This window comes from Musca autumnalis, unplaced genomic scaffold, assembly GCF_047663935.1.
Source record: "Musca autumnalis isolate F117 unplaced genomic scaffold, ASM4766393v1 scaffold_2, whole genome shotgun sequence".
NCBI classification, from domain to species: domain Eukaryota; kingdom Metazoa; phylum Arthropoda; class Insecta; order Diptera; family Muscidae; genus Musca; species Musca autumnalis.
Genome location: NW_027411755.1, coordinates 48879903 through 48893101, shown reverse-complemented (window position 1 = coordinate 48893101; position 13199 = coordinate 48879903). Strand labels below are relative to the sequence as shown.

Genomic DNA, 13199 nt, shown 5'->3' with positions numbered 1-13199 from the left:
GGCTAAGATCCTCGAAATAGTAAAAATCTTGCTATAGCAAAGACAACGGCAATTCTTTGTGGTTGTATAATTCTGCGATAAACTATAACGTGAGCCCGTATGATTAAAAACTTCAATATACTGAAAACGGGGCTTAAATTTTACATGGCGACTTTACCGAACCGGGCCACGTTCGTCTATTTTCAATTCTAAATATCCTACTCTGTAAATATTTAAAATTGTATACTAAATATTATGAATTCTTTCTATTGAATTTATATACTTTGTACCAATATTTTACATAATATTCGAAAAATCCAATTTTTTTGGCTTATTTTAAAGTACATGTAGAATAGAATATGTGCTAAAATTTCGAGTCCATCGGACACGTTGGTCACGTTGGGCCCCCCCCCCCCCCCCCCGAAATGAAATCCTGAGTACGTCCCTGGATACCTCTATCATGGCGATCTTGCATTATCAGTAACTCGTACTAATGTTTCGGTTAAATAAATTGATTTTTTGGGATAGAGCTCTAAGTTTTGCACGGTCAATGAGGAGGAATTAGCGGCAAGTGTCACAGACCATCGTGTCACTTGGTCTGTTTATTGATGTCGTTTCTCTTGGACGTATAAAGTTTGCCGTAAAATATATTGAGTGTTTGGTAGAGAGCGGGAAGAATAGAGCTTTCCTACAATCACTTTCGCAAAAACTCAATTTACTTTACGACAAACCTTTTACTCGTACGTGTGACTAGCAACGTTTTGGAGTCGAGCCATTTTTGTTTCGACTCCGAGGATAATTTCTAATAGCACTCAATATGAATAAAATATACACAAGTTTCCAATTTTTTTTCTATATGTTGGACTTTTTCTGAGGTGTTCCTTGAAAAGAACATTTGTCACAACTACAAAACTTCTTTTTTAAAACTTCTACGATTATAATAAAAATACAAGATCGTCGAAATTTGAAACTCTGTGTAACAGGTTCTGAATTGGGCAGGCTTTCGCTCGGGAATATGAGCAATTGGAGATCATTATCTTCTTGGAATATCATTGATCATATTCTAAATCAAGAATATTCCACATAAAACAAATATTCCAAAATATTTATACATTTCTTATCGAATATTGAGAAATCGATTGACAAATTGACGTTAAAGTTGAAACTCTAATTCGATTGTCATGGAGTTTTAAGTTTGCTTTAGAGTATTAATTGGACCAAAAGAGTTCTTGAAATTCATTTTTGATAAATGTAGAAAAGATTGTTGCACGGAGTTGGAGCCAAGTTATTTTTCGACTCAGTCTCCGACTACAGCATAATTGCACGACTCCAGCTCAGACTACGAAACCCTATTGACTAATAACTATAGGATGTTGTTTCATCGCGTCGTCCTCACGTAGAGCATTGTGAAAAATGGTCGGATGATAATGTTCATAAGTAAACTCCACATTTTTTTTGCTAATTAATTCTTGAAGTCCTGTAAGAAACGCAGTTCGTGGTACGTCAAACCGTACTGAGTACGCTTAAGCAGAAAATGTTAAGCTTTCCAGTGAAAATGGTAAATGGCGACTGAGATTGTTGTCTAGCCCAGAATCTTATGTAGTAGCCCTCGTATGTGTACTCTATTTTCATCCAAAAATATTGATCACCGTAGGAATATATGGAATTTTTCGGTATAGGTCTACGCCTTCATATATCCCTCATAGAACGGTACCTCCCGATTTTCGGTATTTTGAAGGTTGTGACCTTAATATTAAACCGAAATGGCTGAAATTTGGTGCTTAATCTTCATTTGGAGTATAAAACATTCCATATGATATCTCATATGTAGAACATAGCTCGTTCTCCACCAAAATAGCTGATATTTGGTATTAAGTTTTTCATAGAGGTATGAAACATTCCAGCCGAAATGTGCCGATATGGGTCTACGTCCTCAAATACCCCCATAGGACCATACCTTCCGATTTACGGTATGTTGAAAGTTGTGGCCTCAATATACCACCGATATGACTGAAATTTAGTATTTAAATTGCCATGTGTGTATAAAATATTGCAGAAGAGAATTATCAATATAAGCCCTTTTCTTCAAATAACCCCGTAGAAGCGTACTTCCCGATTTTCGCTATTTTAAGGTTGTGTCATTAATATCCCATCGAAACGGATGAAATTTAATATTTAATCTCCGTTGGTGGTATAAAACTTCCCACCTGAAAATTTCCGGTATTGTTTCATGTATTTATATACCCCCCATTGAAAGATCAATCCCAATTTTCGATATTTCAAAAGTTTTAGCCACAATATTCAGTGGATATTACTGAAATTTAGTATTTAGTATTCGCTGGAGTTACATAACTCTCCTCCAGAAATTTATCGGTACAGGTTAACGTTTTATGCAGCCTACATCGAACGGAAAATTGTAAATATTGGTCCATGTTTTGGAAAGAATAAAAATGTCGCCCCATATTAACTGTTTCGAAAGGAGTATTATCAGTTTAGTACTTTCATAAACGAAATAAAACTAATTGTTCCTATTCACTTCAATACAGTTCGTGGTGGAGGGTATAAAAAATTCGGCCCTGTCGAACTTAACGCTTCTCTTACTTGTTTAATATTTATTAGAATGTCATAACATGGACATTTTATATTTTCCTATTTTTAAAGAATAGACGTCGGAGACATTTGATATAACAAAATCATTCATTACGTATCTTCGTTTCTAATATTACACCTTATGTTAGAACTTTATTTTCTATGGTACCCTTAATTAAGCTTGATGTGCTAAAGTGCAAAATCGAAAAAAATATTTCTTGCAATAAGTTGATTTGTTCCATAAAGGAATTTCAATTTGCGAAAAACTAATTCCCGATGATAGTGGTGTAGGGTATTACATGGTCGGCCCCATCCGACTATAGCCTTTGCTTACTTGTTTATATTTAAAACTGTTGTATATTTCTGCGTCTTAGTGGAATGCCAGTGTATGACGCTGTCATTTATAGTAAAGAGAGTAATCCAACATGATATTTGATAAATGCTGTCGCCATATTTAGACAGTTGTCCGTATGGATCTCAGTCTCATGCGCTTTCCTTTGCACAGAAAATATTTTTGTTATTTTGTAGAATAATTCTAATTCTTATTCAGATTTATCCTAAACAGTCCACGGGCTATGATAGCTATTTCTTTTATGAGTGTAACTGAGTTTTCCAAGCTGGGACTTATCCGATGCTCAATTAGCGTTTCTCAGTTTTTGATTTATGGTAGAGAGAGGGGAGAGGGCTTTGTCTACTTTTTAGTTAAGTTAAGAAAATAAAAAACATTTATTAATCCACTATCGTAATTATACCCTACACCACTATGTGGGGAGGGTATTATAAGTTGGTTTTGGCCAAAAAGTTTGTAACGCATCGAAATAATGATCGTAGACCCATACTTATATATACCAAAATGAATGTCTCTACGAGCTGAGTCGATCTGGCTATGTGTGTCCGTCCGTCAGTCTGTCTGTCCGTCTGTCCATCTAAACCTTGTAATCACGCTACAGGTCGCAATTTTGGTCAGGTCATCACCAAATTTTGGGTGTTGATGAGGGTCCCGGAGGGGAAGAAGCCTATTGATTTTGGTGATGGTCGGATAATATTCAGGGGTCGGAATGAGCAAAAAACTTATTTGGGAAAAAAGTCAGCGTTTTATTTCAAAGCGAATATCTCCGCATTTATAAGGGGTATACCAAAACCAAAACCTGTTAATGAAAGTAGAAAATATCACCTTTATTATGATGTATAGTAGGTTGTTGCTAATACAACCCATTTTTTATGTTTGCGATTTGAGTTATAATGACGAATATCACAGCTTTGGTTGGGGATCTTCCAAAAGCAAAGCCTGACTATGAAAGAAGAATATCCTACCTTCACAATGATTCAAAGCGGGTTGGTGTAGGTGGCCAAATAACGTAGATATAGCAATAGTCGGTAATACATCCCATTTTTCAATTTTTTTCAAAATCGCGCTACAGGTCGCAATTTCGATCGGATCGTCACGAAAATTTGGGAGTTAGTGGGGGTCCCACAGAGGAAGAAGCCTATTTATTTTGATGATGGTCGGATAATATTCAGGGGTCGAAATGGGCAAACACTTATTTGGAGGAAAGGTCAACGTTTTATTTCAAAGCCAAAAGCTCTGTTTCTTTAAGAGGTATATCAAAAGCAAAACCTTGCAAGGAAAGTAGAAAATATCACCTTTACAACGATGTACAGTAGGCTGTCGTAGGTGGTCTAACAACAGAGATATCGCAATAGTCGGTAATGCATCCCATTTTCCGATTTTTTTGTAATCACGCTACAGGTCGCAATTTTGATCGGATGGTCACGAAATTTTGGTTGCTTATAGGGGTCCCGAGAAAAAGAGGCATATTATGTTTGATGGTATTCGGATTATATTCCCTAAAAGAAATGTTTACCAGTGAAAAGCTTATGCACAGGGGTAGTGGTGTAGGGTAACACATGGTCGGCCCCGTACCGGCTATAGCCTTTGCTCACTTGTTTTTATTTTACATTTTAAATTTACAAAACTAAAATGAAGAGATTCTCAGTGGACGCAAGGGATCACCAGGAAGTTACATATGTTTCGTTGGAGCCAGCCAGACAACCAGCAGCTTCCCTCTCAGAAAAACCAACAAAACTGATTGTTGGGCACACCAAATTGGACACTGTAAAACGTGATATCCGTCTTCCACCTATAGCCTACAAGAAAAAATGTCAACAAAGTTTTGGCTGAAAATGAACATTCAACTTGATTAATAAATTTATTTTATCCACAACTAAATTCAATCGAATTAAAAGCCTTTATTGAGCGCCACTGTGGTGCAGTAAGAGTCGTGTGCAACATAAGATCAAATAAATCAAAGCCTTTTTTCTGTAGATTTTGTATTTTATTAAGTGCAAAGAGTACAGAAAAAATCTCTTTTAAGCTTTCGTATCTAGTTTATTGAATGTGAAATAAGGTTTAATGTACAAAAATACAAGGAGCTGACATAGTACTTGGCACTCCACTACGTCAAATGGCCGAAATTGTATGTAGATAGGTTATAAAATGACACGGACATATACATAGATAAGCGGCGAACTAAACTGGACGGGATATCACCAGCTTTTTTTTCGATCGCTTTAAATCACCGGAATTAAATATAGCACGGCGCTCGGATGGTGATAAACTCAACAGGCTTTGGGAAATTACACCGGAATTGTAGCTTTCTTCATGTTTGTCTGCAAGAAATAAATATGTGTACATTAGTATTTTAATAAATCAACTTAGTTCTTGTTAAGATATTTTATATGAGGTTTACTCCTATTTTCTCAGTGTGGAATTCGTTTTTATATCACTATAGTTCATACAACGCCTTCTACGCCTTCAAATGGGAGTTGCTTCTGCCATGCTGTTATGTGGCATAGAAGCGATTGTTGTGTCATTCCAAAACATCATCAGGAAAAAAACTGCGCCCGTGCCATCTTTGTATGTTGCAATCTACTCCACGTATTCAATTTACTTGGTCCCTCACAAAAAGCACAACGCTTGATCTGGAAATAAAAATGGAATGGATATTTCTCGTTGTTACTTTCGTTCGTTTACTTTTAAATGTCATTAAGTTACGATTTGTTGGAGAAGATGCTGTGGAGAATGAACCAGTGGAACCATAAACAACTTGGCAGCACTGTTTTACCAGTACTACCAATAACAAATAATTTTGCGGAAATACAGCTTACTTTTTGGGATATATCATCTGAATAACCCCATCGTATGACCACTTATTGGATAGGTATTTATAAGCTATAAGCTTTCCAATGATACCAATTGTGTTGCATTCGGTTCAGTAGAGCCGGGTATAAACCAGGTTTTGTACCCAGAATTTCGGGCAGGTAATCGGGTCTATGCCCCAAGAATATTATACATTCCCGAGATCAGCGCAACAATATCTACCCCTGGAAAAATTTCACAAAAATTAGGAGAGCTTTTTAAACTGAAGATAAGCCGAAATTTATCCTTTGCGTCATTCATCTAAGTTCTTGAATGATGGTTCCTTTACTAAATTTAGTTTAATTATGAACAAGAACAATCCACAAATGTCAATTGAAAGTGAAAATGGTGTTAGAATAGTGATGCTAATTTAAATAGAAATAGCCTACCCGGTCCGCGTTGCCGACCCTTGAAACAAATTTATGTTACCTTTTCTTAAGTCAATAATATATTTTTTTTGCATCGATAGTTAGTGGGGATCTGCAAGTGACTATACATAAAACAATTTTCGGAAATTTTGGTGTCCATATGCACTTTTAACATGCCGGCAAAGAACTTATGAGTTGAGTCATGCATTTATTTCATCTGCTGGAGCAGTATAACTGAAATAGCTTGTCTAAAATCTAAAAGCGAATTGCTTTTTAAATTCTTCAAGAATCGATATAAAGCTTCTACCTGATGAAGTTATGGCTATCGATATGTTGCCTTCGACTTATCGATCTTTTGATTTCTGGTTAAAACTTAAAAAATCATCTTTCGATCTTTTGATTTTTACTTAGAACTCAAAAATCGATTTTTCGATCTTTTGATTCTTACTTAGAAATCAAAAATCGATCTTTTGACTTTTACCTAGAACTCAAAAATCTACCTTTCGATCATTACTCAAAACGGAGATGTCTACTTTGCGATCATTCGATTTTATTTTCAACATTTTTTTTACATTGCATTACATACAAATTGTTATAAGTAAGGTGTACGTGACAATCAGCGGTGTTTTACTTATTTTATAATGCAATGCATATGTGGCAAAAACCAAAAATCCTTTGCAATTCTATTTGAAAAAAAAATTTAAAAAATTTTTGCAAGCACATCTACAATTTTTTGCACAGAGGTTAAGAAAACAAGTAAAAAAGTGTCAGTCGGCTTTGCCGACAGATAGATACCCTCAGCCAATGTGAAGCGATACTTTCACCTCCGGACAGATCGAATGTATTTAAGGTATCTTTAGAATTGTGTGGCCCTTTTTGGACAATTGAACTTGCCGACAAAAATGTGGCTTAGGAATTAACTGCACTAAGACACAAATGTTGAACTTTTGTAGGGCAGGTACCCTTAGGGAGGACCGATATGGGCCATTTGAGAAGTTAAACTAAAATATTAGGAGATCAAGTAACATCGTCTTAGCATTTTAGTGACATTTTTTAAATATTGGGGAGAAGTACCGAAAGTTGTGGACCAGTATGGCCCATGAAACTAAGTTTGGATATAATATGACAAAGACCAAATGTTGGACCAAAACGGTTGAACAGTTCGAAGTTATCGTGCTCTCCGACCGCCACATATGGTGACATAGGCGTTTTTTTTACACCTTTCTGACTGTTTTCCCAAGAAATATGGACTTGCCCCTGAAAAAACGTTTACCGTCGTAATGGAGGTAGCGAATGCAAATAGCTTCAACAAAAATCAAAAGGATTCGAGAGCAGGTCTTAAAGTGAACTTATCCGAAAATTTTGTGTGAGAGGTACCAGAAGAAGTAGACAAATATAGTCTATATTCGAACCTGATCTATATCTGGTAGATATATTAGCATGTGCAAAGTATGGATTACATCGGTCACTCCCTTCAAGAGTTATCGTGCGCATAATTTTTCCGAACATGTTTGAACTTTTGTGGGGAAGGTACCGGAAGGAGTGGACCGATATGGCTTATCTTCGAATTTAAACTATGTTTGGGCAAAATATTACGAAGGCAAAATTTGGGACCGAATCGGCATATCCGTTGGATGGTTATCTTGCGCTCCAACCACTACACAAGGTGTCATAGGGGCTTTTTGCACCTTTCCGGCCATTTTCTCAGGACGTATGGACTTGCACCTGATGAAACTTGTACCCTCGTATGGGGGGAAGTGAATACAAGTTGTTGCAACAAAAATCAAAGCGATTCGAGAGCAAGTCCTAAACTGAACTTATCCGAAATTTTGTGTGGGAGGTATCCGAAGGATTGATATTGGAAGCTCATCTAAGTCTGGTAGAAATTTCACGATGTGCAAAGTATGGACCAAATCGGTAACTTCCTTAGAGAGTTATCGTGCCCACAAATTTCCCGAACAGTTTGGAACTTTTGTGAGGGAGGTACCTGAAGCAGTGGACCTATATGACCCATCTTCGAACTTAAATCAAATCTGGACTAAATATTTCGGTACCCAAAATTTGAACCGAATCGATTGGTCCGTTCGAGAGTCATCGTGCGCACCAGCCAGACAGACGGACAGACAGACGGACAGACAGACAGACAGACGGACGGACATTGCTAGATCTACTCAAAATTGTCTGAAACCGATTTCGTACAAACATACTTGGGGTCTAAAACCATTAATTCGATGAGGCACATTTTTGGTCCTATCAAAGTGTAAATACCCTCTTTAGCCTAAAGGCTGAGGGTATAAAAATTCTGGTTTCAAATCTGTTCGCGTTCACAAAATTGGACGATGCGCGCAAAAGTTATAGCGGTTTTTATTCTCATATAAAGAAAAAATATTTAAAAATATCTTATTTGTTGTTATGAGAAAATGTATGCATAAATCGTTAACAGCATTCCATATCTATTTGTAGATGTTTAAATAGTTATAAAATTTATTATTATTTTCGCGGAAAATCAACAAATAATAAAAAATGTTTGCAGTAAATCCAAATTATCCTGTCCCGTACAAACCCTCAAAAATAAATTAAAGAATATTTGCGGAATCTAGACAATGCGTAGAAAAATATGATACCAAATTTATAGAGAAAGAGAAAAACTTAATGTTGGAAAATGTTGTTGCAAATATATTTTTTGGTTTGATTCGAAAATTTAGTTTCTAAGTGGGTGTAAATGGACCTAACGAACTGGACCTGGATTCTTGTTCTATTTTAGGAAATTTTTCGAATGAAGGCAACATTGTTTTACTTCAAATTTGCAACATTTTTGAGCCAATCGCGTGCAAACAACTTCTGTCCAAAATTTTATGAAAGTAGAGGACCAATAGGCAAAAACCGTATTTGGGTTTTGTTTTCATAGATCGGGTTCGGTTTTTATGGCCTCATCTAAACATGGTTAAAATCGAATTTTTAAAACAAATCGGGGCTGTATCTCTGAAACAGTATGAATCTTGTTTTGACATCTGCAGCAAACTTGTAGATAAGAGCAAGAAGAAAATATTTGGAGGAATAGTGAACTCGAAAAACTGCATTTATTGCCTCAAATTTTATAATATATCTAAAAATTCTATAATTTGTGTATATTTCGCAGCGTATCTCCCAAAATGTTAAATTTTTCTTAATGTTACCTTTTGGAAAATATTCTCTGGAATATAATACACAACTCTTCAGTACATTATATTGTTGTAAAATGCCTCTATCGCCTTGTTTATAACAAATTTTTCAACAACAATTTGGTAAATATTTCAATAATTCATTAAAATCCCCAACACGAGAATAAACAGCCTGTGTGAACATTGTATGAAATAAGTTTTGTAGAAGGTATGTTATGAAATACCCCCTAAACAACGTGAAATAACAATTTTAGAGTTTCAGAATGTTCTGAAGAATTGATGGTCACATTATTGGGAACATTTTTATAATGGCTACTTGTTTCAACTCCCAACAGTTTAGTTGTTACTGACCAGAATTTCAGAAATTATGTAAAATTTTCTGTATTTTAACGAGTTTGATGCGCTAGATGCTGCTTTTCCTAGTTCATCTGTTTGACACATAAGTTCTACTACTTTAGGGCTACAATATTGCTGAAGACTGCAAAGCAAAATTCTTATTAGTTTCGGAGATAAAGGTCCGATCACTGGAAAAAAGTCTTATTTTAGGTCGGTTTAAATGAGGCCATAAAATCTTAACCAGATCTAAGTTGTTTGCGTGTGTACTGCTAAAACTTCATCAAGAAATATGATTTACCATCGTGAAAGCTTATTTGCTTACTGTTATAAATTATAAGGATAGGATATTAAGAGTAATATTATATTGAAATTGCAATCATTGAAAAAATTTGGAAATTAAAAAGCCTATTATTCGTGAATTAGCTAAAATCAGTTCAAGCGCATTCGTTTTTGGAATCTTTCAATATTTATGCATATTTCGATGTTTCACTCAGCGGCCATTGTGTGCCGTCAGTTGCATCTCACAACGCCAAAAACCTTAAAGTGGGCAAAAATCGCGCAATATGCATACGATTTTTATGCGCATCCTGTTGCAGTAGCAGCCATCAAAAATACGTCTATATACACATATTTCAAATAGAATCTTCAAGAACCGCGGATGTGCCTCAACATTCTATTTTTGATAAAAAAACCGATATTACTCGCGAATCTCTGTAATTTATGACACGCGTTTTGGCACATATTATAATCGTGTATCAAAATAGTGGATGGATTCGATAGTGGAAGTTTGCATTAGATCCGTCGCGTGAAAAAAACTAAATTCACGCGGGGTACAAAGGAAATTGAATGGCACTTCTAGATTTTAAACGCAAAAAATAGTTTTTTTTTTTTTTAAATTCACGCATCAAATATTTGCCTTTAGACTCCAATTACTAGGATGCTGTAAGGAGCAGACTCATGAGATATGCATTAGACGACGTAAAATCACGAGTCTTATAATCCTATTTTGAGTTTCAAAACCCCCGAAATTTCGGCTTCAAAATGTTAGCATCAATTTTAGGTGGATGAAGTGGATATATCGAAAAATGGTACATTAGTCTCATATTGCCCATGAAGTATTCTTTGAGTCTTTTTTTGGACATATGTCTATAAAATGTAAGGTTAAGCCAGAAATCGGAAGGAAGCATAAAAAAAATTATTGGCTTCAACCCATTTTTGCCTACTTGTCTACATTGATGCCAGCACAGCTTCCACGTAAATTAATTTTAATGGTCGACCTTATGGGATTCCTCTTAAAACACTTCATTTTAAAGAATTTCAGTCCTACTATATAGAATATGTTAACAGTTCGCGAATTCTGAATAGGTGAAACTCGGATTCATCGATTGTAAAACATTTTTGGTTTTCGCCATATGTATGTATATTTAATTTTTTTTAGTACATCAAAAAGTCAAAACAGAATTGATCTTTCGATTTCCACTGCAAAAATCTAAGACTCATAATAGAAACTCGATCTTTTAATTTTCTATGAAGTCAAAAGTCGACTTCGATTTTTAGATTCTTCAAATAAAACAAGTAAAAAAGTGTCAGTCGGCCGACAGAGATATATCCTGAAATATTTTTTTTTATTTAGTGGTTTTTAAAAATATTGGGAATTTGAACCGACAAAAATGTTCATTATGATTAGAGATCAAAAGTTTTGGAAGTGGATTTCCAGCCACTACATATGGTGCCATAGGGGACTTTTTCACCCTTCGGGATGTTTGTTCAAGAAGTATGGACTTGCCCCTTAAAACACGTTTACGATCGTAATTGAGGCAGCGACTGCAAGTTGCTTCAACAAAAATCAAAGTGATTCGATAGCAGGTCTTAAAGTGAACTTATCCGAAATTTTGTGTGGGAGGTACCGGATGGAGTGGACAAATATAGTTCATATTTGAACTTGATCTATATCTAGTAGATATATTAGGATGTGTAAAGTATGGACCAATTCGGCCACTCCCTTCAAGAGTTACCGTATGAACAAATTTTCCGAACATTTTTGAACTATTGTGGGGGAGGTACCTGTGGGGTGGTACCTGAAGGAGTGGACCGATATGGCTTATCTTCATACGTAAACTATGTATAGACAAAATGTTACTAACGCCAAATTTTGGACCGAATCGGCAGATCCGTTCTAGAGTTATCTTGCGCTCCAACCTCCTCACACGGTGTCATACGGGTTTTTTTGCACCTTTCAGGCTATATTCTCAGGAAGTATGGACATGCCCCTAATGGAACTTGTACCGTCGTATGAAGGGCGGTGAATACAAGTTGCTAAAACAAAAATCAGAGCGATTCGAGAGATGGCCCTAAACTGAATTTTTCCCAAATTTTGTGTGGGCGGTACCCGAAGGAGTGGGCCGATTGAGTCCATATTGAAACATTATCTAAGCCTGGTGCACACTTTACGATGGGCAAAGTATGGACCAAATCGGTTACTCCCTTCAAAAGTTATCGTGCGCACAAATTTTCCGAACATTTTCTAACTTTTGTGGGAGGTACCGGAAGGAGTGGACCGATATAGCCCATCTTCGAACTTAAACTAAGTTTGGGCAAAATATTACGAACGCCAAAATTTGAACCGAATCGGTTCATCCGTTCGAGAGTTATCGTGCGCTCCAGCCAGCCAGACAGACGGGCGGATATTGCTCAATCGACTCCAAATTGTCTGAAACACATTTGGTCCAAACATACTTGGGGGTTTTAAACCATTATTTCGATGAGGCACATTTTGCCCGTATGAAAGTGTATGTACCCTCGTTAGCATAAATGCAGAGGGTATAAAAATAGAGGAATCGATTACACGAAAATCGACTTGCGTGTCCTTAATCCAAACACTTGCTTTTCAATAAGACCAAAGCTCCGTTATGCATAGCATTTGGTATTTCCATTGGTTTGTAACATATTTAAGAAAGTGGTCGGGAAAATGGACACGTTCCGAAGTTTTACATATAAAGTTGTACAAAATAGGGCTCCTCCGGAATTCAACAAAATATACAGCCTATTTCCACTAGGGGCCATACCTGTACAACATATGAAAATGACATGCAAATCGGTTCAGAAGTTTTTTATAACATATTTGAAAATGTGTGCGTGTTCGGGTATTAAGGCTACAAACAAGTACCTAGAGTCCGAGGCACAACCACCATTGTCCATCGAATACATTTTCGAACCCCGCTCCTCCGAAATTCAATAAAATAGATAGCATCTGAAAATTATATGATAACCGGTCGGAAGTCCGGATATATAACGTATTAAAAAAGATATGGTCTGGCATTTTGCTCCCAACTAAGGACGTAGGGCGGGGAACACAACCACCATTGCAAATTTATTTTCAAACCGAAGGGTTCGGTGGGCCTTGTGGATGTTCCCCTGCCCCTCTGAAATTCAGCAAAGTATATTTCATATTTTCACTAGGGTCATCGCTGTATATTTTCAGAAAAATTGGTTCAGTAGTTTCGGAGATATAATATATTTAAAGAAGTTGGAGTGGTCGGGCCTTTAGGCCCTAAATAAGTACCTAGA

The 13199-nt window shown here is 36.3% G+C and overlaps 1 long non-coding RNA gene across 1 annotated transcript in view; it reads right to left on the bottom strand.

The window, feature by feature from the left end:
- Positions 1 to 4950: 4950 nt before the first annotated feature.
- Positions 4951 to 13199, bottom strand: part of LOC141392772 (uncharacterized) — a 58814-nt gene continuing 50565 nt past the window's right edge. Inside the window, exons 2-3 of the long non-coding RNA XR_012409867.1 lie at positions 5319 to 5550; positions 4951 to 5238 (exon numbers count right to left, since the gene is read on the bottom strand). This is a non-coding gene — a long non-coding RNA (uncharacterized lncRNA). The remainder of the gene's footprint in view (positions 5239 to 5318; positions 5551 to 13199) is intronic.